Source organism: Podarcis bocagei (assembly GCF_964188305.1).
Source record: "Podarcis bocagei genome assembly, chromosome: 4".
NCBI lineage: Eukaryota > Metazoa > Chordata > Lepidosauria > Squamata > Lacertidae > Podarcis > Podarcis bocagei.
This window is the reverse complement of record NC_138128.1, coordinates 42754341-42780052: the sequence shown is the minus strand read 5'-3', so window position 1 is coordinate 42780052 and position 25712 is coordinate 42754341. Positions and strand designations below refer to the sequence as shown.

General features: G+C 44.3%; 2 long non-coding RNA genes across 5 annotated transcripts in view; one reads left to right on the top strand and one right to left on the bottom strand.

The window, feature by feature from the left end:
- The window catches only part of LOC308585462, a 208769-nt gene that overhangs the window by 103155 nt on the left and 79902 nt on the right, over window positions 1–25712 (bottom strand). Inside the window, exons 2-3 of one of the 3 annotated variants that reach the window (XR_014007415.1) lie at window positions 6252–6374; window positions 3892–4159 (exon numbers count right to left, since the gene is read on the bottom strand). The exons of 1 other annotated variant lie outside the window; for it this stretch is intronic. This is a non-coding gene — a long non-coding RNA (uncharacterized lncRNA). Of the gene's footprint in view, window positions 1–3891; window positions 4160–6251; window positions 6375–25712 lie in introns of those variants that run through there. One more of the 3 variants, XR_014007413.1, reaches the window with a different exon arrangement.
- LOC308585459 lies at window positions 8319–25569 on the top strand. 2 transcript variants are annotated; one of them, XR_014007408.1, is made up of 4 exons: window positions 8319–8784; window positions 12286–12367; window positions 22864–22940; window positions 25208–25569. It is a non-coding gene; the product is annotated as an uncharacterized lncRNA (long non-coding RNA). The 2 variants fall into 2 exon arrangements; XR_014007409.1 differs by lacking the exon at window positions 25208–25569 and having other exon boundaries at window positions 22864–23383.

Sequence of the window (25712 nt, the reverse complement as noted above, 5' to 3'; positions counted from 1 at the left end):
TACCCTCCAACATTTCTCTGGTGAAAATAAGGACGTCCTATCAATGAAAAGTAGTACATTCTGGGATCAAATCAGAAACCGGGATGGCTTCTGTAAATCCAGGACTGTCCTTGGAAAATAGGGGCACTTGGAGGGTCTGATTATTTTCAGTAAGACTCCACATCACCTCCCACTAAATTTGGTAGATACCTGAAGGCCTTTTCATACATTATATTGTCTCAAATAGAAATTAATCTCTGCAGAAAACAAAATTTTATCTGGAAAGTTTGAAGCATGGCATGGGGGAGGGGCAGTGGTAACTTTCAAATATGTGTAGCCAATCCTATAAAAAGTACTTACAACTTCCTTCATGCATTACAGTACTCCCAGCATGTCAGCTACTATGGGCAATAATAGTTTGATTTGAAAGTTGTTACGTTTGGCACTATAATTGCATTGACTTTAGGCCTTAAGAGAAATGGAATGATTGAATAACCCTGTTTTAATGGCAGGTTTCTGTTTTGGTATACTAATAATAATAATAAATTTTTATTTATACCCCGCCCTCTCTGGCCAAGACCAGGCTCAGGGTGGCTAACACAGAATATAAATACAATAAAAACATTTTAAAACAAACAAACAAACAAACAAACAAACAAACAAACAGTTGATTAAAATATAAGTTAGAATACAGTTTAAAATGGAGCTTAAAAAGCAGCCTCGTTTTAGTGGTAGCCTATAGATCAAAGCCACAAGGGGGGAGGGAGAAAATGTCAAATGTTCACTGGGGCCAACTATCCATGTTGGTCCTACATGGGCCAGCAAAACGAGCCAAGGGAAAATGTATATACAAAATCCCATATGAGTGGTTCCATCAAAACAGCCTGAAAAAATGTAACATGAAGCAAACGTAACATGAGGTATGACTGTACATCAATTCCTGCACCGAGACATTTGTGTGAATTATCCTAACATCAGTCCCCTGGTATGAGGGAAAATTCCCTAATAAGATTTTTCTCTCTTTCTGAATAGGCTGTCACAGATAAAAGAATCCATGGCATTCCTGATTTGGCTATATGAATATGCACTGTTGTTTGTTGTCATTTAGTCGTGTCCAGCACTGTTGTTTACCACTATGGAAAACCCATATTAAAGTTTGCTGCAATCCAATCATGTCATAGTAAGGTTTGGGCTTATGTTGGCTTCTTTCCCTGCAGAGATGGTAAATCTATTTAAGTGTCTGCCCCCAGAAATGGATAGAACTAGAAGGGTTCTTGGTGGACTCACCCCAGGGATTCCCTAGGGAATCTCCAGATGACATGGCTGCTGCTTCTTTCAAAGCCTAAATTGCTCAGAGGGATACTGAAATAATTTGAGCTGTTGGCACGAGACCATGAGAGCACCATCTCTCATTCCATTGGGAATGAAAGTCCATCATTGTACAGTACAATCCCTGGAGGATACTGCCTCCCCCACTGGGGAGCTGAGAATTGCCAAGGCTGTAAGAGAAACCTTGAGAAAAGATGGAAGGAAAGAAGATCTTTGGCTAAGGTAAAGGTACCCCTGCCTATACGGGCCAGTCTTGACAGACTCTAGGGTTGTGCGCTCATCTCACTCTAGAGGCCGGGAGCCAGCGCTGTCCGCAGACACTTCCAGGTCATGTGGCCAGCGTGACGAAGCTACTCTGGCGGGCCAGAGCTGCACACGGAAACACCATTTACCTTCCCGCTGGTAAGCGGTCCCTATTTATCTACTTGCACCCGGGGGTGCTTTCGAACTGCTAGGTTGGCAGGCACTGGGACCGAGCAACGGGAGCGCACCCCACCGCGGGGATTTGAACCGCTGACCATGCGATCGGCAAGTCCTAGGCGCTGAGGTTTTACCCACAGCACCACCCGCGTCCCAGATGTTTGGCTACTTCATATTTAAGCCTAACACAACCCACCGTGTCACAAATCCTTAGACTCTGCTGACTTCTAAAGATCAATTGAATTTTCACACACACACACACACACACACACACACACACACACACACACACACCCTTCCTGAAACTTACAAAAACTGCTGGGCTGAACACTGTCAGTGGTGACACCCTGTAAGTGGAATTCCCTTCCCTAGCAAGACCCACCTGGCACCAACATTGCTACCTTTGGGGCGCAAGGCTAATTTCATTCCCCTTCGCTTTTCCATGTATTATTTTTAACATGTTGTTATTATATGCAATGTTTGTATTCCATATTGGTTTTGTAAGACGCCTTGAAAGCTCTACATAGAAATTGTTCAAATTGACCAATTGAGCAAACCAGTAAATAAATAAACCAGATGTGTCTCTAAGGAGAAGAAATAGCCCTGATAGTAATTACCAGGTATGATTTGCTATATCACTTTCTGTGCCTCCTAAGCAGCACTTCCTCAGCAAGATAACCATGAGCACGGACTTGATTATGAGTAGACATGATTAGTGTTGTCCTGTACAGATATCCTTTTGCTCTTCTTTCCTTTCCTTTTTTTAAAGTATATTTCTATACTAGGTTGCAAACTAAGCCCGCAGTTTGTGCACATTCAGCTTTACATGTATGGGCAATTTTTAAATTTTTTTTAAAAGGGGACAGAAAGGGGGTTCCTGGAAAAATGACTTTGGTAATCCTACCCACCATTGAACCCAATGGGTTTTGACAATACATGATTTGGCTTTAGGTGCAATCCCCAAAATGTAACCCCTATGGAAGTTATGGGGCTATGGTACTCTGATGTTAGATTAAACCTGGAAGCAATTGGTATTTTGCCTTCTCAGTTAAAGACTCAAGGTGGAGCCGCTATACTAGCTTTTTGGAAGGTGGGTCACTGTTGCTTACCAGGGAGGGCAAGGTGGCAGTGAGATTGCCATGATGCTAATGCAATAGCAGGAGTGCCAGTTTGGCTCCACCGGAGCATTTGCACTGCACCAACTTCCCCGCTTCCTCTCCCCTTGACCTCTCAGTAAGCAACAGTGACCTAACTGCCAGGAAGCTAGTGTAGCGCCCCCCCACCCTTCTGCAGCAGAGTGCACCATTTTTAGACTTTTAGCCTTTAAGCGATAATTTCCAGGTGAATCCTTCCTTAACTGCAGCTCCACAGCCAGACCAGCCTTCCCATAACTTCCAATTAGTTCACAAAACCTTTTTTTTAAAAAATATATATATATATATCTTGCATCCATCTCTGTATCTCTTTAACTTAGGGACAAGCATTTCCTTGAACACAGCATGCTCAGTTTTTCTGGCTTGTGGTGCCAGAAAGGAGGGATTACATTTTGGCTGCTGGCTGTCTTCCAAACTATTTTAAACTCTATTCCCCCATGTCTTTGCAAACACATTGATCTTTAACAGTCTCAGCATTTCCCAAGTTTCAAGGCTCAACGCTGATATTATTCTAAAACCAGATTTATACTCTTAGGAGACAATGCTCTCAGAAATATCGTGGTGCTAACAGTAAGGCCCCTTTCTAGACATCTAATTGGGTCCTAGAGATTCATTTCTTTATCTGGGGTAAGCAAGGACTGGAGGGTGACTGGTAAAGCAATGTGCTATTATTGAGCCATGTTCACCAAATGATGACTACGCCCTCCTCCCCACACATCCTGAATAAGGCGTCTGCAGGAGCATCGTTCTTACAGACTTCCCATATTTCAAATGGGAAGTACTAAGGTGAGCATCTTTCTGCTGACACCACCTTTTCAAACCGTGAAATGTATCGTGCACAATAAGCACTCTTCAAATCAGGACAAAAATAGCTCCATGGTGTAAAGGTTGATACTTTATTTTGCCTCCAAGGGCAGCGCAACATGCTGGTCTTGCATGTAGGCAAATTAGTTTTTCTTCCAGAAGATGTTTCATCAATTCTCTCTCAACTGATACCAATGTGGCTGCCAATATCAATATCCCATGGAAGAGATAACAGGAGAAGAGCTGGAGCGAGGTGGGGGATGTGCTGGTGTTTCGTTTGGTTTTTTAAGTTAATTTGGCTCCTGTCTCTCAAGGTCTTTTGGTTTATTGCAGCATTATGCCTCTTCCTGGTGCAATACTGCACGGATTTCGCACGCTGCCTTACGAAGCTGTTTCCCTCCATAGCAGTTGAGCCCCCACCCCAATATTAAGCATTGCAGACACTGACTTTGGTTCCCACTGTAACCACTGTCCTGATAGATCAGATGCAAAACAGCGTCAACAAATGTCCCCGCATTGTGCGTCAAGACAGAAGAACAGAAAACAACAGGTTCTAATTTCCCCTCCCATTACCCGTTGCATTCCATTATGCACTTTGCAATATTAGTTATCATCCCCCCAAAATAGTAGTTATTTACATACACCATGATGAAACTAGTTATTCTTTTGACATCTCACTGCCTCCCTTGCAGCAGTGATCCATTGTGTGGCAAGTCTGTTCACAGCAACGCTGAGTAAAGGGGGCTTTCTGAACATTAGAAGAGCCTGCTGGGTCAGGCCCATGCCCCAGGTAGTCCAGCATCCTATTCTCACAGATGCCTGTGGGAAACTCCCAACCAAGACCTGAGCATAAGAGCATGTGGGTTCCAGAAACTGATGTTCAGAAGCATTGCTGCCTCTGACTGTTAAGGGTTTACATTGCACTGGGTGACCTTGGTCCAGTCACCATCTCTCAACCTAACCTAACACACAGAGTTGTGGTGAGTGTAAAATGGAAAGGGGGAGAACCACATATGCCACTTTGGGCTCCTTGGAGGAAAGGTGGGATAGAATCATTAGTACAGTGGTACCTTGGGTTACAGACGCTTCAGGTTACAGACGCTTCAGGTTACAGACGCTTCAGGTTACAAACTCCACTAACCCAGAAATAGTACCTCGGGTTAAGAACTTTGCTTCAGGATGAGAACAGAAATTGTGCGGTGGCGGCGGGAGGCCCCATTAGCTAAAGTGGTACCTCAGGTTAAGAACAGTTTCAGGTTAAGAATGGACCTCCAGAACGAATTAAGTTCTTAACCCGAGGTACCACTGTAGTAGTAGTAGTAGAATTTCTCTTTCCAGTTTTGCCTGTCACATTTTCAGTCTAGCACTCAAGAAATAGCAAAAAAAATTGTCAAACAAAATCACATTCATTTTATACTTTAAAAAATAGTAATAGCTCTTGTAGCTTATTTAGAAAAGAGTGCTGAGAAATACCAGTGAACTTAGGATTTGTTGCTATACATACTGATGCTACTGTGCACATAACAAAATGGCTGTTTGGAGAAGAGGTATAACCGTAACTCCTCTGAGCTATGCTGGGATTCTGGCTTGAATCTCAGTGGATACTCAGAAAGTATGCTGCCAGTTGTGCACACACACACATACACAATCAATGAACCTCGAGTTATCAGTCTAGCTGCCGCTCTGACTTTGATTGCCTTTAAGTGTATGATGGCAAAGGGCCCATTGTGAGAAGATGCTATTAAATTTGCATTAAATTGTTACTAAATTCATAATAATATCTGTGAATACCAACTAGCCTCATAATGATAGGCCGGGAACAAAATTACAGAAAATTGTAGTCTCTCTTTGCTTAGAAATCCTGCCTATTATGATGAAAATTGTGAGGGGAAACCCAGGCAAACTGTTTAGTATTATAAGAAAGTAACAGTATTCATATCTGACCTCTGGTCTGTAATAAAGATGATTGCAAAAAGCTGTGTGCTGATCAGAGGAGGCTTGGCCCCTAGCTCTACTCCCCTAAGCTACTCCATCCCTTTCTCACCAGCTCACTTTTCACCTCCTGTTCCCTGAGTACAGCATTTTACTGAGGTGAAAATTCTGTGCCTAGGCTCTACCATTTCAGGTTGAAGGTGGCAGCTCACACAACAGAAATGTTCTTCACAAAGAAAACTAGTGTCAGGGAGAAGGGTCTGCAGAGGACAAATGCCCATTTGTAGGGACAGTTTAGATACAAGCCACTCCTGCAGACGCACATTGCTAGACTCACTGTTTACGTCAATCAGTTGATTGGCACAGACAGTGAGCACCTTCAATGTCATCATCTGGTGCCATAATGACATCAAGTGGTTGACAATGGAAAGCTCCACCCACCTGGAAATTTGGAAATGGGGTTCCTGGACATAGGATGGGACACACCAGTGGGCACTTTGCTGAGGCCCCCTCATATCAGGATCAGGTCATGTCCAGACAGCCGGAACATCAGAGCAAGTCATCTAGATCTAGAAAGACTGGATAAGCAGATGAAGCAGAGGTGGAAAAAGCAAAGCCAGAACTACATATTACCTGTAGTTCCATGGTTATTTTCCTGTGGACTTTCCTTCTTAGAATAAAGCAGCTGCAGATGCCTTCAGGCTAAGCAAAGAATCAGTGGGCTTCTCAACATGTCCCCCTCTTGATCTCTACAAACTATGAGGGAGAAGATTCAGTGACTTATATCCTTATATACACCACTCAATCAAAAGTCAGCTGTGATGGTTTTCTGCTATAAAAGAAAGTTGATGGTAATGTGTAGCTCTGCTCCAAAAAGGAGGAGGGAGTCCGGACCTTCAATGGGAAGGTTTGATGACACTCATCGCCCATCATGCTGACAGGCCCTTAGCTTATCATGGATATAGTGACAATTGCTTAGACTTATAAAGTGAGAAGGATAGCTAGCAGCACACAATAAATGGGATAGCTCCAATCACACTGAAGTTTGAAAAAGAAATGAACTCACTTGAAACCATCTTGCCCAGTTTCTCAAAAGTCTCAGTTTAGAATCTGCTTCAAGATGCCAGGTTCACTTTAGAAAAGCAATCCCAAAAGACAAACATTTTCCCCATATGCTTAAATGTTTTGCTCACACTCCAGCATATATTTCATTCTTCTATTTTACTCTCTAATGAAAGATTCCTTATTCTGAGACATCTCTTGTCCCTTTTTTACTTTCTTGGAAATAATGAAATGCTCATACAATCAGAGTAAGTGTATTTTGTACCATCAGAATAATTAGTGATCCCTATTCTGTAGTGATAAGAACATCTGGAAATGTAGCAGCTGTTTGAGTCTGATGTAAAAGAGAGAAAGGACACCAAGAAGGTGACTGTTTCTCATGTACTGGATCCACACTTCCTACAACATGATATGGAAACCACAAAAAATGCATGCTTATTTCACTAAGAAATCAGTAAGTCAATTACCTCCCTACTGGGGAAAGCAAATATTACTTAATTTGGACCTTGTAAACATTTCTGTTAGAAATGACTTATAGGTATGGCAGCAAAACAACATCAAAGAATGGCTATCTCATATTGTAGCTGCCTACTGAGACATCAATAGCAGCCAGCCCAGCTCAAGTCATTAGTCAATGTCTTGGAGAACAGCCAATATCAGAAACTTCAGGGAAATTCAGTTTCCCCCTAGAAGACATTTGTGGACTCACCTACAGAAAGGGAAATTTCTAGAATCCCTTACAGGAAGGTTTAGGCGATGAAAAATGTGTGGTTTTAACCACACTGCTATAATCATAAATGTCTTAATTATCCACAGAAGTATCTCATCCTATTTGAATCCTGCTAAAACATTTAGGTTTCTGCCCTCAAACCACATATTCTAAAGTAGGACTATCGCAGGATTCAGGCTGCAATAGTTCATTCTGGTATGCTCTCTCTGTTTGTCTGACAGAGAGATGTGTGTGTGTGCGCACATGTCTATATTTTCCTTCTTCCAATTAGCTAAAAGAACACCAAAATTAATTCCCCCATTTTATCAGTGTAAAAACTCTGAGGTGGGTATGGGATAATCAGCCTCATATAGCCAACATGTTTATCTCTAATTAATGTCTGAAGGGGTTAAGACCATAGAGTTAGCTGTCCTGCCAGGCTTAGCTAGGTCACCCCCCCCCTTCACCTTAGGAGGAAGGGTTATGAAGCCTTTTTGCACCATGAGAACCCTTCCAGGAAGGAGGTCTAAGCTGGATGTTCCAAGCTTAGACCACATGGTATAAGCAAGCCATTTTTGTGTTTCTATGCAAATAATTTAGAAACTCGCTACTTTGGAATCTAAATCTTATTGCTTGTCTTTTCTGAATGCTGTATGGAGAAGCACATGAAGAAAACCATTTTTAACTTACCAAACAGGTGTTCTTTTTCTATGCTAAGGGAAGTACAATTTAAAGATCTAACAGTATGTATTTCCATGTTCTACTTTGCTACATATTTTATGATTTTAAATTTCTGCTGGGGTTCTCTCACCAAAGAGTATTTGCCCCAAACCTGGATCTTGGCATCCAGGTAATTCTCCTTTATACCTATTTTTTCCCCTTGCCACCAACAGCTCTGTGGCGTTTGTACGGAGCCCCCGGTCGTCTCACGGACTATTGACAAGTACACCACTAATCTGCTGCCACCAACCAGGTCCTCCCTGGTAAAATCACTTCAGTCTCAGTCAGCTTTTCAATTCATAAAGAAGAGTGTATTTTATTTCAGACTTAAAACAAAACTATTACAGCATTCCAAACAGTGTTCCTCTTTACTTCCTTAGTCTTATGTTCCTCTCTCTATCTCTGCTATCTTCCCCAGACTCAAGGACCAACTGCCCTAACTGTCTCTCTATTACCAACTGCCTTTCCCAACCAGCCAACCCACTCAAACCAACCAACCAACCACCCACAACTTCCAACGAACTAACTCAGAACTCCTCCCAGAACTCCTTTATAGACCCACTGACTCCACCCCCCTGGGTCCTGTCTGTGCAACCTATTTAACTATTTCCCCTCCAGCACTCTCTCATATATGGTAACGTCACAAGCTCTGAGGAAGAAGGGCAACATCCAAATGTGAGAATAGATGGATGGCATTTTCCTTTAAACATATTTTTCCTTTCACCATAATAGAAAAACTACACTAGGATAGGTAGACATTAACTGGCTCAGGGTCACCTAGTTAGTTAAGTGGCTGCAGAGGGATTTGACTGGATCAAGTCTACCTCGCCCGCAACTGGACCTATGAGCCTAAACATATTCCAAATCCACTTAGAGCTTGCACTTTTCTCAGGGAGAGTGGGGGAAGCATGAAATTTCAATTTCAGGTGAAAAATAGGGGCCCTTGCATTTCCTTTTCCCTCTACGTAATTCGCATTTTCCAACAAAATATGTGAATTACAACCCATCTACTTTTCAAATTTTGCAGTTCTCAAATTTTGTAATGCAGGTCTCCAACTAAGTAAATGTGGACAAAAATGTATATATTAGGAGAGAACGTGCATAAAATGAATATATTAATGAAAATACAGTATTAAATGTATTATGAGGATATTGCTTGCAAAAATGTGTCTTTCAGACACAATTGTACACACACAGAAACTGTCTATCAGGGGGAAAAATGCAGTAAAATGCTGATTATTTTTATGAGCATGTTTTATAAAATGATGATGATGACGACGACAAACTTATGAAGAAATGTGGAGACTTTAAGGACTGCACAAATGAAAAACTGAAAGAAACTTTAACTGCCATATTTGCCGCTCCCTACGATAAGGTCTTCAATGTGATTGCAGCAGCTTAGTGGAACTTGGATCCAAGGACAAGACAACTGCCTTTTATTTTCTCTTTTAGAAACCTACTGAAGACTTTTCTATTTCATTAGACTTTTGTCAACTGAACTGTTATTAGTTTTGCCTGTGGCTCACACTGTTAAACAAAGGAGTGACTGATGCAGTGTGGCAGTACTGCGCAGCTTTCCTCCCAACCCCAGCATCACTGCTATATAACTGGACAGGGCAGATTGACAGTAAGGTTGGGGCTCCATTAGAGCGCTGGTGGGAGGGTTGGATTGGTTCTGCCAGCACACCCGCACAGCCCTGACCTTGCTGCCATTCTGCCCCTCTGCTACACTGTCCCAAGTACATAGCAGCAGTGTCAGTTTTAGGAGGGTAGCTCCACCACTCCCTGTTATAGGATGCAATCTTACTTGTTGTTTAGTAATGTTTTATGATGGAAGCGGGTGGTGCTGTAGGTTAAACCGCAGAGCCTAGGACTTGCCGATCAGAAGGTCGGGGGTTCGAATCCCCGCGACAGGGTGAGCTCCCATTGCTCGGTCCTAGCTCCTGCCAACCTAGCAGTTTGAAAGCACGTCAAAGTGCAAGTAGATAAATACCGTATTTTTCGCTCTATAACACGCACCTGACCATAACACGCACGTAGTTTTTAGAGGAGGAAAACAAGAAAAAAATATTCTAAACAAAACAGTGGATGTATGATTTTTGTGGTTCATGCTGTGGCCACAGACATGTGATCTGACGGTGAGTTTGGGGTAGCCCAATGCAAAAATCCTGAGGATCCATGTGGGTCCATGCTTTGTAACCACGTTTTTGCCCCATTGCGGCCCCATGAAACAGTGGGTGCGTGTGTGTTTTTTGTGCAGGCTGTAGCCATGGACATGCTATGTGATCTGATGGTGAATTTGGGGTGACCCAGTGCAAAAATCCTGAGGATCCATGTGGATCCGTGCTTTGTAACCACGTTTTAAGTGGGGAGGGAAGGAAAAGCACTCAAGGGACAAGGAGCACACGTGGGGGGGTGTGTGGAGAAGGGTGCTGCTAATAATGCAGGAGAGGCTCCTCTCCGGCTTTGCTCCTTTAGAACAAGCAGGCTCTGCGTCTCTCCCTCCTCCCCAGCAAGGAAACCACGATAGTAACCACTCTGAGACAAATCAAGAAAAAGTGCGACCAACACTCTCCCCCAACAAGCACAGTGAGGTCAACACACACACACACACAGAGAGAGAGAGAACTGGCCCTAAAGTTGCAGGGCGCTGGAAATCGCAGGGGCGCTGGGGGAGTGAATGGGAAGCAAGAGGAAAAGGAGCCCTCACACACAGAGAGACACACAGTGTGGATTCTAAAGTCGCAGGAAGAGTGAATGGGAAGCAAATCACACACAGAGAGACACACCGAGTGTGGATTCTAACGTCGCAGGGAGAGTGAAGGGGAAGCAAGAGGAGAAGGAGCCCTCACACACACACAGACACACAGAGTGTGGATTCTAACGTCGCAGGGAGAGTGAAGGGGAAGCAAGAGAAGGAGAACGATCCCTCACACACACACAGACACACAGAGTGTCAATTCTAAAGTCGCAGGGGCGCTGGGAGAGTGAATGGAAAGCAAGAGAAGGAGAACGATCCCTCACACACACACAGACACACAGAGTGTCAATTCTAAAGTCGCAGGGGCGCTGGGGGAGTGAATGGGAAGCAAGAGAAGGAGAACGATCCCTCACACACACACAGACACACAGAGTGTCAATTCTAAAGTCGCAGGGGCGCTGGGGGAGTGAATGGGAAGCAAGAGAAGGAGAACGATCCCACACACACACACAGACACACAGAGTGTCAATTCTAAAGTCGCAGGGGCGCAGGGAGAGTGAGGGGGAAGCAGGAGGAGGAGAACGATAGCTCAAGCACACACACACACAGCCCCTACAGTGGCTAATCCAAAATCGGACAGCAAAAAACTGCAGGCAGGGACAGAGAGCAGGGGTTGTTTTAAAGCAGCCAACTCCCGCTCTGCTTCTCTCCCTCCTTCCCGGCTCCGCTAGCTGACAGGAGCCGCTTACACCCGCTTTGCTGTTTCAAAGCGAGCCACGGACTACTCACGACTGCAGCAGATTCCCCCGCCATCTGTAGGCATTCGCTCCATAACACGCACAGACATTTCCCCTTACTTTCTAGGAGGAAAAATCTGCGTGTTATGGAGCGAAATTTACGGTAGGTACCGCTCCGGCAGGAAAGTAAACGGCATTTCCGTGCGCTGCTCTGGCTCGCCAGAAGCGGCTTAGTCATGCTGGCCACATGACCCAGAAGCTGTACACCGGCTCCCTCAGCCAATAAAGAGAGATGAGCGCCGCAACCCCAGAGTTGGCCACGACTGGACCTAATGGTCAGGGGTCGCTTTACCTTTACCTATGATGGTTTTAATGTAACTGTTTTGTATTTCTACATTTTGTTCACCACTTGGATATTTGTACAGATAGGCCATCTACTAATTTTCTTTTTAATAAATGGATAAATACAAATAAAATCCTTGTCATGGCTGGTGGCAGCCTTATTCAGAGCAGCACAAGCGTTCCCTTCTTGTTATTGAACATCTTCCCTTGTTTATTCTAATGTATTCATTAAGGCCTAAAACATTACTTGTTTAAGTGTGCCTATTGGCAGGCTTTTCCAAGGCTGTTCCTGACTCACTCCTCCAGAAGGAGAAAATTCTGATGCAGTCCTTAGTAACATATTGCATCTATATTAAAATTGCTTCCTCTGTTTGCTTTTTCCACCCTTCTTTCTAGTTGAAGAGTAGAAGAAAATAGCCTTGGGGTCTAAGCAGATGTTTTTGAGAAGTGGTGCCTTCTGGGAAGAAAGGAAAAGCAGGTGAGGTCACTAAAAGGTCACTTAGAAAGAGTTTAAAATGCCAGGAATGGCATATTGATTTTTCACTTTTCTTATAAAGAAAAAGTAAGTAAATGCACTCTTAATGTCCTCTGTTCCAACTGCTAGCAATGTTTGTTCTACAGACTATCCAAGCTAAATGGAGCTAACAAATGTATCCTGTGGAACTAGCCTTTTTTTAAACCTGCAGGTAAGGGTGTGCAAATAGGACAGTGTTAGCTTCTCTTGGTTTTTCATTTTTCCAGTCTTCAGTTCAGCTATTCACATTTCCCCATCGGTTTGCCATATGAAAATTCTTCAGCATTACAGTGCAAATTCTTCCCGGTATACCCTTTTTTGGCATGGAATTTCCCCTGATATACACATTTTTGCAAAGCACATGTCTCTGACAATATAAAAACAGATTCTCAGGACCTCAGACGCTGGGTTCCTTGCTTGCAAGGCAAATCTTACAGACACAAGGAGCACACACAGTCCTGTCTGTCTGGAGTCCTACAGATCTCTTTGCAATTCATTTGGTAATTGCTTCCATACATCCGTTTTCACGCCAATGTTAATTGTTTCCATTTAGTTCCTTATCTCTGACATACATTCCTATCTCAGTGCTTCACTTTGAAAGTGGAGCCAGTCCCTGAAGTCATTGCTTTCATTTTGGCTGGCTAGCTGGAATTCCATTGTTAACCAAAGACAGTCGAGAAACCATTGACCCAGAGTTGGAATGGACAAGCTTTAAATCAGAAATAAACTGCATGGGATGTAGTTGGACTAAAAATAATCAAGGTTAGTAAGAAGAAAAGCACTTGATGAATAGTGAAAATCCACCTAACAATTGAACAGAAACGAAAGGAGCCAATAGGTAGGTACACTTCTGTCTGTTTGACAAATCCCTTTATCTGTTAACAAAATCCATGTTTCTTGCATGTCTCAAAAGGATCAGTTTCTTTTATGCTAGTGATGCTGCAAAACCATCAGCCTATTTTTGCTATCCCATAAGAATCTGGCTCTTTCATTACTAGTTTTGAGCAAGCCCCCATCCGCTGCTGGAAGTTTGCCAGGGATGACTTCACGTGTGATTAATGGAAGCCCTATCTGGGTACGTTGCACAGCAGTAGCAGCTAATGATCAAAACACCTCCTCCTATTAAGTTACCAAGTGAGTTTCAAACTGTTGGTCTGGCAAGAGTTCTGTTTTCACCACCACAGGCTTTCTTTGGGTCAAACTACAGGGATCCAGGTGGCGCTGTGGGTTAAACCACAGAGCCTAGGACTTGCAGATCAGAAGGTCGGGGGTTCAAATCCCCGCAACAGGGTGAGCTCCCGTTGCTCAGTCCCTGCTCCTGCCAACCTAGCAGTTCAAAAGCACGTCAAAGTGCAAGTAGATAAATAGGTACTGCTCAGGCGGGAAGGTAAACGGTGTTTCCGTGTGCTGCTCTGGTTCGCCAGAAGTGGCTTAAGTCATGCTGGCCACATGACCCGGAAGCTGTACGCTGGCCCCCTCGGCCAATAAAGCGAGATGAGTGCCACAACCCCAGAGTCGGCTACGACTGGACCTAATGGTCAGGGGTCCCCTTTACCCTTTACCTTACAGGGCAATCACAGAGGTATGTTGAACATGCAGTTTGTCTTGTTCACAAACACCTATACAGTGGTACCTCGGGTTAAGTACTTAATTCGTTCCGGAGGTCCGTTCTTAACCTGAAACTGTTCTTAACCTGAAGCACCACTTTAGCTACTGGGGCCTCCCGCTGTTCTTAACCTGAATCATATGTAACCCAAGGTACCACTGTAAAGCTGGTGGACCCAGAAAGATTACAGCCGGGCTATACTAAACAGAGTTTCTTACAGAGGAGAAGGAAAATTGTTCACAACCCACCCCACCCTACCTAGCACTACACAACACTGCATTGCAGTGAAGTGGTTAGATCGAAGGTCTAGGACCTGGGAGACCAGGGTTCAAATTCCTGCTCAGGATGCTCACCTTGGGGCCTTCATGATCTCTCAGCCTAACTTATCTCACAGGGTTATTGTGAGGATTAGATAGGGATAGGAACAATGATGTGCAAGATCTAGAGCTCCGGTGGCAGTGGAAATGAGACATAAATATAATAATAAATTGTTTTTTAAAAAAAGTGACACCCCCCCCCCATGCTTGGTTCACTTTTGAGGGCTAAGTGCTTCAGAGTTACGAAGAGCACAAGGTAACACAGGGAAAGGGGGAAGATTTCAAGCCCCTCTTCTCTGGGCTCATATTTTGTGTAAAAAGTAGACCTCCGTTCCTCTACATTATATGTGAATGGAGCAACTATGTGTATACAACTTTTCATTAAAGCACATTCTTCTCCTCAGAGAATTCTGGATACTGTAGTTTACCCCTCACAAAATTACAGTTCCTAGCAACCCTTAAGAAACTATAGTATCCATAATTCTTTTTTTTGGGGGGGGGATGCACTTCAAATGTGCTTTAAATGTACAGTGTGTATACAGCCTGTGTGTAACAAACTCTGCGATACATAACTAGTTTGGCCATACATTTGGAGAACAGTGGAGCCCCACTTCATAAAAATGTGTAACAGGAGAGCCAACCCAGTGCCATTTTATAGTACAGTAGACTCCTAGCTGCCAGCCCTAGGCATGTAGGTCTAAAAAAGGGGGGCCAATTAATATATTATCCAGTGTATGTATTCCTGTTCCACTTTTGTTGTCAGAATTGCAGATTAAGAGATTGGATTTCCTTTCCGCAGAGGCCAATCAACACATTTCCTTCCCCCTGAGGCCAATCAACACATACATAAAGTGACACAAGGAAAACCCTTCAAGCACTTGCTTTACCCCTTTCAGTGACCCATAGTTTTAAGGAGAAATCTGCTTCTATTGCTGTGCAGCAACCCAGCACCTAACTGCCTCAATAGCAGACTTTGTTTCAATAAGAATAGGCAAAAATAGTACACTTGCTCTGGCAGCAACTGCCACATGAGATATCTTTTCTCCCAAAGAGGTTGGGTATTCCCTTCTTAGCCCACTCAGACACAGGAAGTAATTCCCCTTCTTTCCTTTTCTCAGATTAAGCATGGTTTGCATTTTATGTGTACTAATGCAAATCATAACTGACAAACAATAATCCCCTCAAAAACCACAGATGGTAATCACGGTCTTCAAAGTGTTTGCAAACCATGGTCACGGCGCACTTGGTTTGTGCTAACCATGGCTTGTTTGGGTGCAAGTGTAATGTGAAACCATGTTTAATGCTCAGAAAGGAGGGAGAACATCCCAGAGATTAAGAAAAGGCTGGCTCCCAGTTTGCAAACCATTGTTTCGCAGGGAGCCAGTGGTATGTCTGCCATGGGCCGGTATGATACCCATGAGTCTTTCACCTTTTTAAATGATGTCTGAAATCTCATCGCAGTTATAGCGTCTGGGTTTCATTAAGCTACCTAACAAATTAATTACTTGAAAAATTAGATGTAATGCATCGCAAAATCTAAGTGCTGCTGAACTTACATTTAGTACATAGCTGTAGAAGATGTTAGCTAAATCACAGACAATGATGAGTGAAGTTTGGCTTCAACTGGCGGCGAGTGTTGGCTGGGTGAATGTGTGACTAAGTAGCAATAAAGATTTTAGTAGATGCTGGAAAATCCAAAGCCTGATTAATGTATCTGTGAAAACTTCTCTATGAAAGCCAAGCCGTTATCTCTAGATAGCTACGAGTCGCCATTAAAAATTGAGTTAAAGCTATGGGAAGAGTTGAATTCTCAGGCCTCATTCACAAACAGCATTGCCCTCGTGGGAATATCCTTTTTATGTATATGATGTCACAACAAGAGGGTTTTAGTAGCCTGATTTGTTCGCAGTCGTACCAGAGACTTGACAACATTCTGGGTGTAAAAAAGGGGATGCAGCTTGAAAATGGAGTTTTAGCTACACAGACACAATGGTGGGATTTATTTTAAACTTGTCAGAAGAGAAGCTTTTGCACTGCTTGGAAGTTTCTTCCATCCTTGAAGAGGGCGCAGTAAAGAAGCCTAGACAAACTGAATGGGTAACGAATTCTCCCTGCATATGTTCTACCACAATACATGTAATGCCTCCACTACTGGAGGCAGTAGTCCTCTGAATACCAGTTGCAGGGACTCACAAGTAGGGAGAAGGTTGTTGCACCCAGGTCCTGCTTACAGGCTTCCCATAGACATCATCTGCTTGTCCACTGTGACAACAGTGCTGTGCTTGATGGGCTTCCCATAGGCCTGTTTCTGGTTGGACACCGTGAAAACAGGATGCTGAATGATATGTGTCTTTGGCCTGCTCCAGCAGGGTTTTTCTTGTTCTTATGTACTTGGGCATTATGAGTAAAAGCAACAGGAGAGCAGGGCTGTGCCAAGAAGTCCCAGGGCTCTGTTGTCATGTTGAGCAGCCATTCCACCTGGCACCCCTGTATCCAGCACAGGGCCTGCAGAGAGGACAACTTTCACACAAACAGCTATACACACAGATCCCAGGGTGAGTAGCTAACGGCATACCCTCCAACATTTCTCCAATGAACATAGGGACGTCCCATTCCATCATGATAATTTTACCATTTATACCCGACACATCTTCCTGGGTTTCCCAAGCCACTCCAGGCAGCTTTCAACATATGTAAAAACATAATAAAACATTAAACATTTTTTAAAAACCTTCCCTATAGAGGATTGCCTTCAGATGGCTCGGGAGTCGGATAATTCCATACCCTCCAATATTTATCCAATGAAAATAGGGGTATCCTAAGGGGAAACGGGACATTCCAGGATCAAATCAGAAACCGGGACGGCTTCTCTAAACTAGGGATGGCCCTGGAAAATAGGGACAGTTGGAGGATCTGTAATGGGCATGCACGACTACCTGGTGCAACCCCCACCTCCAGCTCATGTACAAGACCTGTCTACTAAACATACATCCTGGTGTGTTTACAGAGAGATTAGATGTCATGGACTGGCTGGACACAGGAATAGTGGGAGGCACTAGCTAGGGAACCCCCAAGGGAAGATGGTTCAGAGCCTGGGAATTGGTGGTGGGACAATGATGAGTGATCAGAGGGAGAAGCTTGGGAGGAGGTGGTGTTGGAAGCTGAAGAGGTAACAAGGTTTAGTGAGCTGCGAGAATATGTGGCAGAGGGAAGTCCAAAATCAGAATCTGAAGCAGGAGTCAGGCTGATGAAGAAGCCAGAGAGTCTCCTCTTTCTGCTGCAACAAGCCTTCTTCCACTCTAGGCTCCCAGGACCTGTAGAGGTATGAAGAGAGAGGTGCAGAGACAGGCATGTTGGTGTAGTATCAGATTGCTTGGGAAGGACCTGTGGGAGTAGGAGATTTAGGCTGCTGTGGGAAGGCGGGGACTTTCAGCCTCCGCCACTGCCTCATAAGGACAAGACCCATGAGAAGAGTTGCCGTACTCATTAGGCCTGACACCCCTGAGCAGGTCTTCCTTATTTCTTCAAATAAAGAGTTAACGTCACTTACTCCATGTGATTTATTATTGGCTGGTGCCTTGACATTAGACAATGTTCCATCCCACACTTTCCAGGGCATTTTTTCCATTGCTTTCCATATCACAGAAAGGTATGATATTCAACAGGAAAAACAGGTTTGTTGCTCAAGACCTCCCGGTCAACTAGAACTGTGCAACCTAAACTGGCTGATAAGTGATTAATCAAGCTGTTTGTTACTTTTTACATATATATTGATCTGTTCTGGTTTGGGATTAACAGAAATACGGGGGGGGGGGATAGGTCAGGTTTTGTGCAAGTTTAAGAAAATATAAAGTTGCAGGTTCGTGTGATTTCCCTGGCTAAAAACACCTTGTATCGCTGCTTGAAGGCAGGGTGGGGGAGAGAGACCAATTTAGCTGCTTTTGTAACAACCTTGATTGTAAAAACAATATGCCCTCTTGGCATTATGCACCATGGTTCCTTCTGTACGCTATAATTAAGATGAGTGCAGTTCTATATTTTGATAATAACATGGTCTAATCTCTTAGGGGTATTGGGGTACTGGGGAACTGTAAAGGCCTGAAAACATTTCCATTTAGAGCTGAGACCAAATTTCTCAGAATGTTTCAGAGAAAATTTTTGATATTTTTTCTTTTCCTAACCCCTCTAGAAAAAAGGTCACTTTGCATAATTATCTGTGAACGTTCTTAACCATTTTCCTGATTATTCCCAATGCTTTCTTCATTTCAGCATCCTAATGTTGGGGGGTGTGGTGGGAGGGGGGGGAGTAGGTGTTTGCAATTGATAAACAACTGGTGAGCCAGAAATCTCAGGTGATCTACTGCAAATCAGTCAGAGACATTCCAGTAGATTCTGATCTACCTTCTGCTCACCCCTGTCTTGATGAGGTCTTTTTGTTTTATAAGCCAGGAGGTTGCGCTACATTTAGGATTATGATGGAGGGGGGTTAGGGTGGGAGAGGATATAAAAACATTTAAAGGTTGGGATGATCCTTTGGGTACTCATAAAGATCAGCCAAATACACATCTGAGGAGAACCGCAGAAGAGAAACCATCTGTTCCAAGGTGACCAGTACATTACTAAGGAATAGGTACCTCCAAAATCTGCTTCTCATCACCCCATAACTGTCACACATGACAAACTCACTTGCTACTGAAGAGTTAATAATACAAGAGAAAAATACTGACTTGAAAATCTGTATCCATTGGATGTTAAAAGCATGGTGGAGTTTAGAGATAAGGGAACCACACCTTAAGGCAACAGCAGATTCAGAAAGCAGCAGGCTAAATCTCCGGCAGTAACCTTCCATCTACCCTTTAGTACTCACAAGTATTTATCACATTATTTTGCAGTGTTTACAATCAGTTCACATCATCCTTCCTTCCTTAATCTGGGTTCTTTTTAACCGAAATTGATTGAGAGAGAGAGGGAGGGGTGTGTGTGTGTGTGTGTGTGTGTGTGTGTGTGTGTGTGTATGAAAGTATGTAGACCAGTAGAGGAGGGGGTTTATACAGGCTTCCTCAACCTCGGCCCTCCAGATGTTTTGAGACTACAATTCCCATCATCCCTGACCACTGGTCCTGCTAGCTAGCTAGGGATCATGGGAATTGTAGGCCAAAAACATCTGGAGGGCCGAGGTTGAGGAAGCCTGGCTTATCACCTCCTTCCTGCTGGTCAAACTATCTGATGACCAGGGTTGGGGCAATTTCCAACCTCATCAGGGCCCTGACCTTTTCCTGACTGTCACATTCCCACTGCAACTTGACCCCAGCCCTCTCCTCTGCAGAGTATGATTCAACATAATCCCAACTCAACCATAAAGCACAGTAGGTGACCACAGCCCAGTCACTTTCTGTTTCAGCATAACCTACTACACAGGGTTGTTGTGACGATAAAATGGGGAGGAAGAGAAATCTGTATACCACCTGGAGTTCCCTGAGGGGGGGAGAGGTTTCACTGTTTCCAATGACTTGATTCTAATATAAACGCAATGGTGACTAAACGAACAAAATCCATCTGATGAGCAGAGATCTGAAACAACCAGCATGGAGTGGGTGCAGGGAGAAGCTCTGTAAAAGTACATTGCAACAGAAAGGCAGGGGGAAGAGGAAGGCCCATCCTTGTAAGAACATAAGAGCCTGCTGGATCAGGCCAATGGGCCATGTAGTCCAGCATGCTATTCTCACACTGGCCAATTGGATGGCTGTGGGAAATCTGCAAGCAGGACCCCCACACAAGAGCCCTCTCCCCTCCTGCTGTTTCAAGTAACTGGTATCCAAAAGCACTGCTGCCTCTGATTGAGTAGGCAGAGCCGGGCCATATTGGCTAGAATAAGGTTACCAGATTTTTTTCAATGAATCCGGGGACACTTTTCAACTTCCTACAAAATAGATGGATTTTACCATGGGGACTGATTTGTAAATACAGGGACCATCCCCGGGAAACGGGAACACCTGGTAACCTTAGGCTGGAAACCATCAACAGCCTTACCCCCCATGAAATCATCAGCACTTCACTACTACAAAACTCCTTTCTCAGTTGTCTTGACTAAAAGAAGCAGCTGGCAGGGTTTTATTAAGCACATCTGTGTGCAACATGCAGTTTAGGTCTATACGTTCCAGTAATCAGCATAAATTGAAAGTGTATCTCATGCGTACATCAGCAAGCCTTCCTATTTAACTGCTACAACTTCATCTGAATGAGACACAAACCGATTGAAACACTAAGGATTTCGATGAGAGCTCATCCTTTTGAACTTCTAAAAAAACGTTAACATACGCGCCAAGTGTCCCAATTTTCCAAGGACGGTCCTGGAATTATGAAAGCCATCCCGGCTTCTGATTTGATCCTGGCATGTCGCTGTTTCCCTTGCCAGCACTGCCGCCACTGAGCAAGGGGAGGAGGGTGAGCCAGCACTTGTCCTGAGCAGCGGTGGCTGTGCGGGAGCATCCCGTTTGAGCTCCATGGCCTCTCCATTGTAGCGGCTGCTGGAGAACGGGAGAGGAGGAGGAGAGGTTGCTGCCACTGAGGCCCAGCACTGGCTCTCCGGGGCAAGGCAGTTCTGGGCGGAAAGAAATGGGGAGCCTAAGGAGCACAAGGAGTCTTGGTTGTTGTTTTTTTAAGCTTTGCGTACACATCTAATCTTGCCCCTTTCTAAAATTTATCGGTGTGTGTTTTTCTTTTTATAAATCTACCAAAGAATAAAATAATCAGAATTAAGGGGTTTTCTCAGGATAGTGGAGGGTGTGTGTGCTGTGTCCCATTGGTACAGCAGTGGCGACACTTGCCTTTTTTCTGCTAGGAAATGTTCTATGGGGGTGGGGAGCAAAAAAGGGGGGGGGTTGAGGAGGCTTAGTTGTGAGGGTGAGAAAGGTCCCTATTCTCATCTGAGAAACGTCAGAGGGTATGTGTTAATGTTTGGGTAGTACCATATTGGCCTGAATATAAGCCGCACCTTTAAAATTGGAGAGAGGGGAGGGGAAAAAGAAAAAAATACCTGAATATAAGCTGCTCCATTCCTTGTTGCTCCTGGCTGCATACTGGGCGGGTCGGGGGGAGCCACGCTGCGTTGCTGGCGGCCTTTCCCCTTCCTAGACTTCATTGCGCTCCTGGTGCTGTTTGCCCTGTGCTCCTGGCTGCATACCGTAAGGTCGCAAATATAAGCTGCACTTTAACTTTTCGCAGTCAGAATTTGGGGGAAAGGTGAGGCTTATATTTAGGCAAATATGGTATATGTCAGGCATAGGCAAACTCGGCCCTCCAGATGTTTTGAGACTACAATTCCCATCATCCCTGACCACTCATCCTGTTAGCTAGGAATGATGGGGGTTGTAGTTTCAAAACATTTGGAGGGCCGAGTTTGCCTATGCCTGGTATACGTTGTCTGAAACAATAAACCTTTAGCTCTAGTCCTCTTCAGATGCTCAGTTTGAATGTGCAAAGGGGCAAGCATAAATGGGCAGACACTAAAACACTGCACCTCAATGTCCCTAAATGACAGGTGCGCTCTCTGGCCAGTGAGTGGTCAGCATGAGTCAGAAGGTGAGTGGCTCATTTGCACATAGGATTTCCAACAGATGGAAGCGCTAGTCAATCAGGGTTGCCATCCTGTATTGGAGACCCAACCCGAGTAAGGCAGCCACTCCAAGCACACATCAGGCAGGGACCATGTCCAGTATATGCAGTACTATTAAGGGAAAGGGGGCTTGCCCTACAAATTCCTGTGTGCCCCTTTGTGCATTCAGACTGATCATCTGAAGGCAGCTTGTGCTGCAGGAAAACGTGCTTATTTTGACATGTGGATCCTTATTTGAGAAATTGCGCCATTGTTAACAAAAATAGTTTTGGAATCTCCTTCAATATTTTGTCCAATATCTTCAAATTTGCTTTCCCCAAAATTCAGTAACCTTTGTGATTTTGACAATAACGTTTTCCAAATGTTTAGCTAGGTTTCTGGTTAGCATTATGTTATGGGTGTCTCATGCACTTGATAAAAAATGATAGTTCCTATTTCCCTCCACGTAATGGCAGAAGGGTACTCTCTAGCTGTTGGTGGGATACGCCACAGCAGGAGCCCATTCAAACAGAAGCAGCAAATGTTCCAAAGCTGACCTTACAGTCTGCTGCTGTTACCCTCCTATCCTCTGATCCTTCTCATGTGTTCCCACTCGCCTGCTTATAGAAGCAGTTGATCATGCACCAAACAAATTAGCACAAAGATCAAAAGAGTATAATTCCGTCTTAAATTAATTCTCATGTGGCATAATCAGAAGGAAAGGCTGAAATGTACGCTCAGGCACATCTCATGAGCATTTATTTCTGTTTTCTGTTTTCTTCTCCACTGGCCAGCCGAGCTCCAATGTAACATAAGCTGCTCGGCTTTCATGTTTGATTATGTAAGATATCAGTTGGTATCTGAATTTGTTTGCGCTCCTCTTCCCTTCCCTTCTATGCCCACTCCTTTTTCTTTATATCTATCACAACTCTTCAACTGGAAGCCATTATTAACAATGGAGGACCACCTTGACTGCACTGGCAGGAAGGATGGCAACTAAGGCTGCAACCCCAGTTACCTGTGAGTAACACCAGTGTGAACTCAGTGGGACTTACTTCTGAACAGAAATGGTTAGGAATGCACCGTTAGAAAGTAAACGTATTCTACAGGAAATATCCAAGTGTCTGGTGAATGTTGTGTAGGCCTTTTATGAAATGGCCTTGAACTTTTTGTCATAGGTGGCAGCTCTCTTGGTTAAGGGTCACAGCAGCCTTTGTTAACCTGGCACCTTCCAACTGTCATGGACTATAACTCTTAAACATCCAAAATACCTGGAGGGCACCAGGTTGGCAAAGGCTGGGCTACAGGGATGCATCTTCTTGTACAAGGGTTTCTGGGCAGTGAATCAAATCATTACAGATTATTAGTTTGGTTCCAGTTAAGGTACAGCTGTGACTGCAGTTCTGGTTTGATTCTGCTTAAGGCCAATAAAGGCTGAGTAGATGCCTGAATAGATTCAGTTCTTCTTCCTGAGGAGAAATGTAAATATAATTCACATGACTGTGCCTATTTGCATATGCCATGCAGTGATTAATGTCACAGAGATAGTGTACCCTAATCTCAGTACTAGATGGTTAATCACACCAGACAGAAAAGCCTGTACAGGAAGTTGGAAAAGAGCTAGGAGGGGAATGGGGAAGAAATGCAGGAACTGTTTGCTGATTCCAGATTAGAACCCCTCCTTGAAAGACAAAACGGAATGTATATTGAAAGATCAAACAATAGATACATATTGATCAATTGCATCCACCTCCATGCCAGCAGATTCCCTCCTTAAGGTTTAGAACCCAGCTGAGAGGCCAAGAAGGTTTGGGTGGTGTGCGTGCAAAATTATTTATTATTATTATTAGTATTATTATTAGTATTATTATTTTATTTATTTGTACCCCACCCATCTGTCTGGGTTTCCCCAGCCACTCTGGGCAGCTTCCAACAAAATATTAAAATACAATAGTGCTTCCCTAAACAGGGCTGCCTTCAGATGTCTTCTAAAAGTCTGGTAATTGTTTTTCTCTTTGACATCTGGTGGGAGGGCGTTCCACAGGGTGGGTCACACTACCAAGAAGGCCCTCTGCCTGGTTCCCTGTAACTTGGCTTCTCACAGCAAGGGAACCACCAGAAGGCCCTTGGAGCCAGACCTCAGTGTCCAGGCAGAATGATGGGGGTGGAGACACTCCTTCAGGTATACTGGGCCTAGGCTGTTTAGGGTTTTAAAGGTCAGCACCAACACTTTGAATTGTGCCCGGAAACGTACTGGGAGCCAATGTAGGTCTTTCAAGACCAGTGTTATGTGGTCTTGGCGGCTGCTTCCAGTCACCAGTCTACCTGGCACATTCTGGATTAGTTTTAGTTTCCGGGTCACCTTCAAAGGTAGCCCCATGTAGAGTGCATTGCAGTAGTCCAAGCGAGAGATAACTAGAGCATGCACCACTCTGGCGAGATAGTCCACAGGCAGGTAGGATCTCAGCCTGCGTACCAGATGGAGCTGGTAAACAGCTGCCCTGGATGCAGAATTGACCTGCACCTCCATGGACAGCTGTGAGTCCAAAATGACTCCCAGGCTGCACACCTGGTCCTTCAGGGGCACAGTTACCCCATTCAGGATCAGGGAGTCCTCCACACCTGCCCGCCTCCTGTCCCCCCAAAAACAGTACTTCTGTCTTGTCAGGATTCAACCTCAATCTGTTAGCTGCCATCCATCCTCCAACTGCCTCCAGACACTCATCCAGGACCTTCACCGCCTTCACTGGTTCTGATTTGAAAGAGAGGTAGAGCTGGGTATCATGTGCATACTGATGAACACCCAGCCCAAACCCCCTGATGGTCTCTCCCAGCGGCTGCATGTAGATGTTAAAAAGCATGGGGGAGAGGACAGAACCCTGAGGCACCCCACAAGTGAGAGCCCAGGGGTCTGAACACTCATCCCCCAACACCACTTTCTGAACACGGCCCAGGAGGAAGGAGCGGAACCAAGGGGGATTAGGAACCAATTGTCCCATCAAGGAACCAAGTGACAGTAGTGGCTAACTTGCAAGGAGAATATGAAATCAGAGGTGTCCCTAGACGAGGGGAAAGGGCAGGAGACATGTTCTTTCCCAGACAAATAGCCTGGGAAAGTTATACATAGACGTTATAATTGAATAGTCTTCTGGAAATTGAAATAAGACTCCAACCCTAATAATGGTTCCTTGAAAGCCAATGCAGTCAAAACCAACAGGACTTACTTCAGAGGAAATATGTTGAGGATTAGAGCCAAAATGTGAAATATTCCATTATTTCTCTTTCAGGAATCTAACACAAGGGATAAAGCTGGCTTCTTGTAGTGTGATTAGGGATGTCAGAGAATTCCAACAAAAAATGGAGGAGGAAGCAGAAATTGCTGCAATTCATGTGTTTGCTTGCCATCAGGAATAGAAATTAGTCAAGTGAATAGGATGACATTCATTTAGATTGCTGCTGGTGGTTATTTTAATTCTGCAAATAATACACAGTTGATCACAGGGATTTAGATTATCTTCACATTTCCTTTGCACTGAAATGAATGTAAGTTACCTAAGTTCTATGCTGTGGAACATAAGCTGAGGCGTTGATCCAACAAGTGACACCCTCCCTGCACCTTCCTTAGGAAGAGTGGTGTGGGCTCAGCTCTTTGTGCAGCAAGGGGCCAGAGTCCTGGGGCTCAGCCAGCAAACAGGCACTCCTTTGAGTGGCTTAGCTCTGTGAGGTTTGCTCACACCATTGCACCAGTTTGCCAGAAGAAGAAGGCTCCTCACTGAGAGGAGGAGGGGTTAG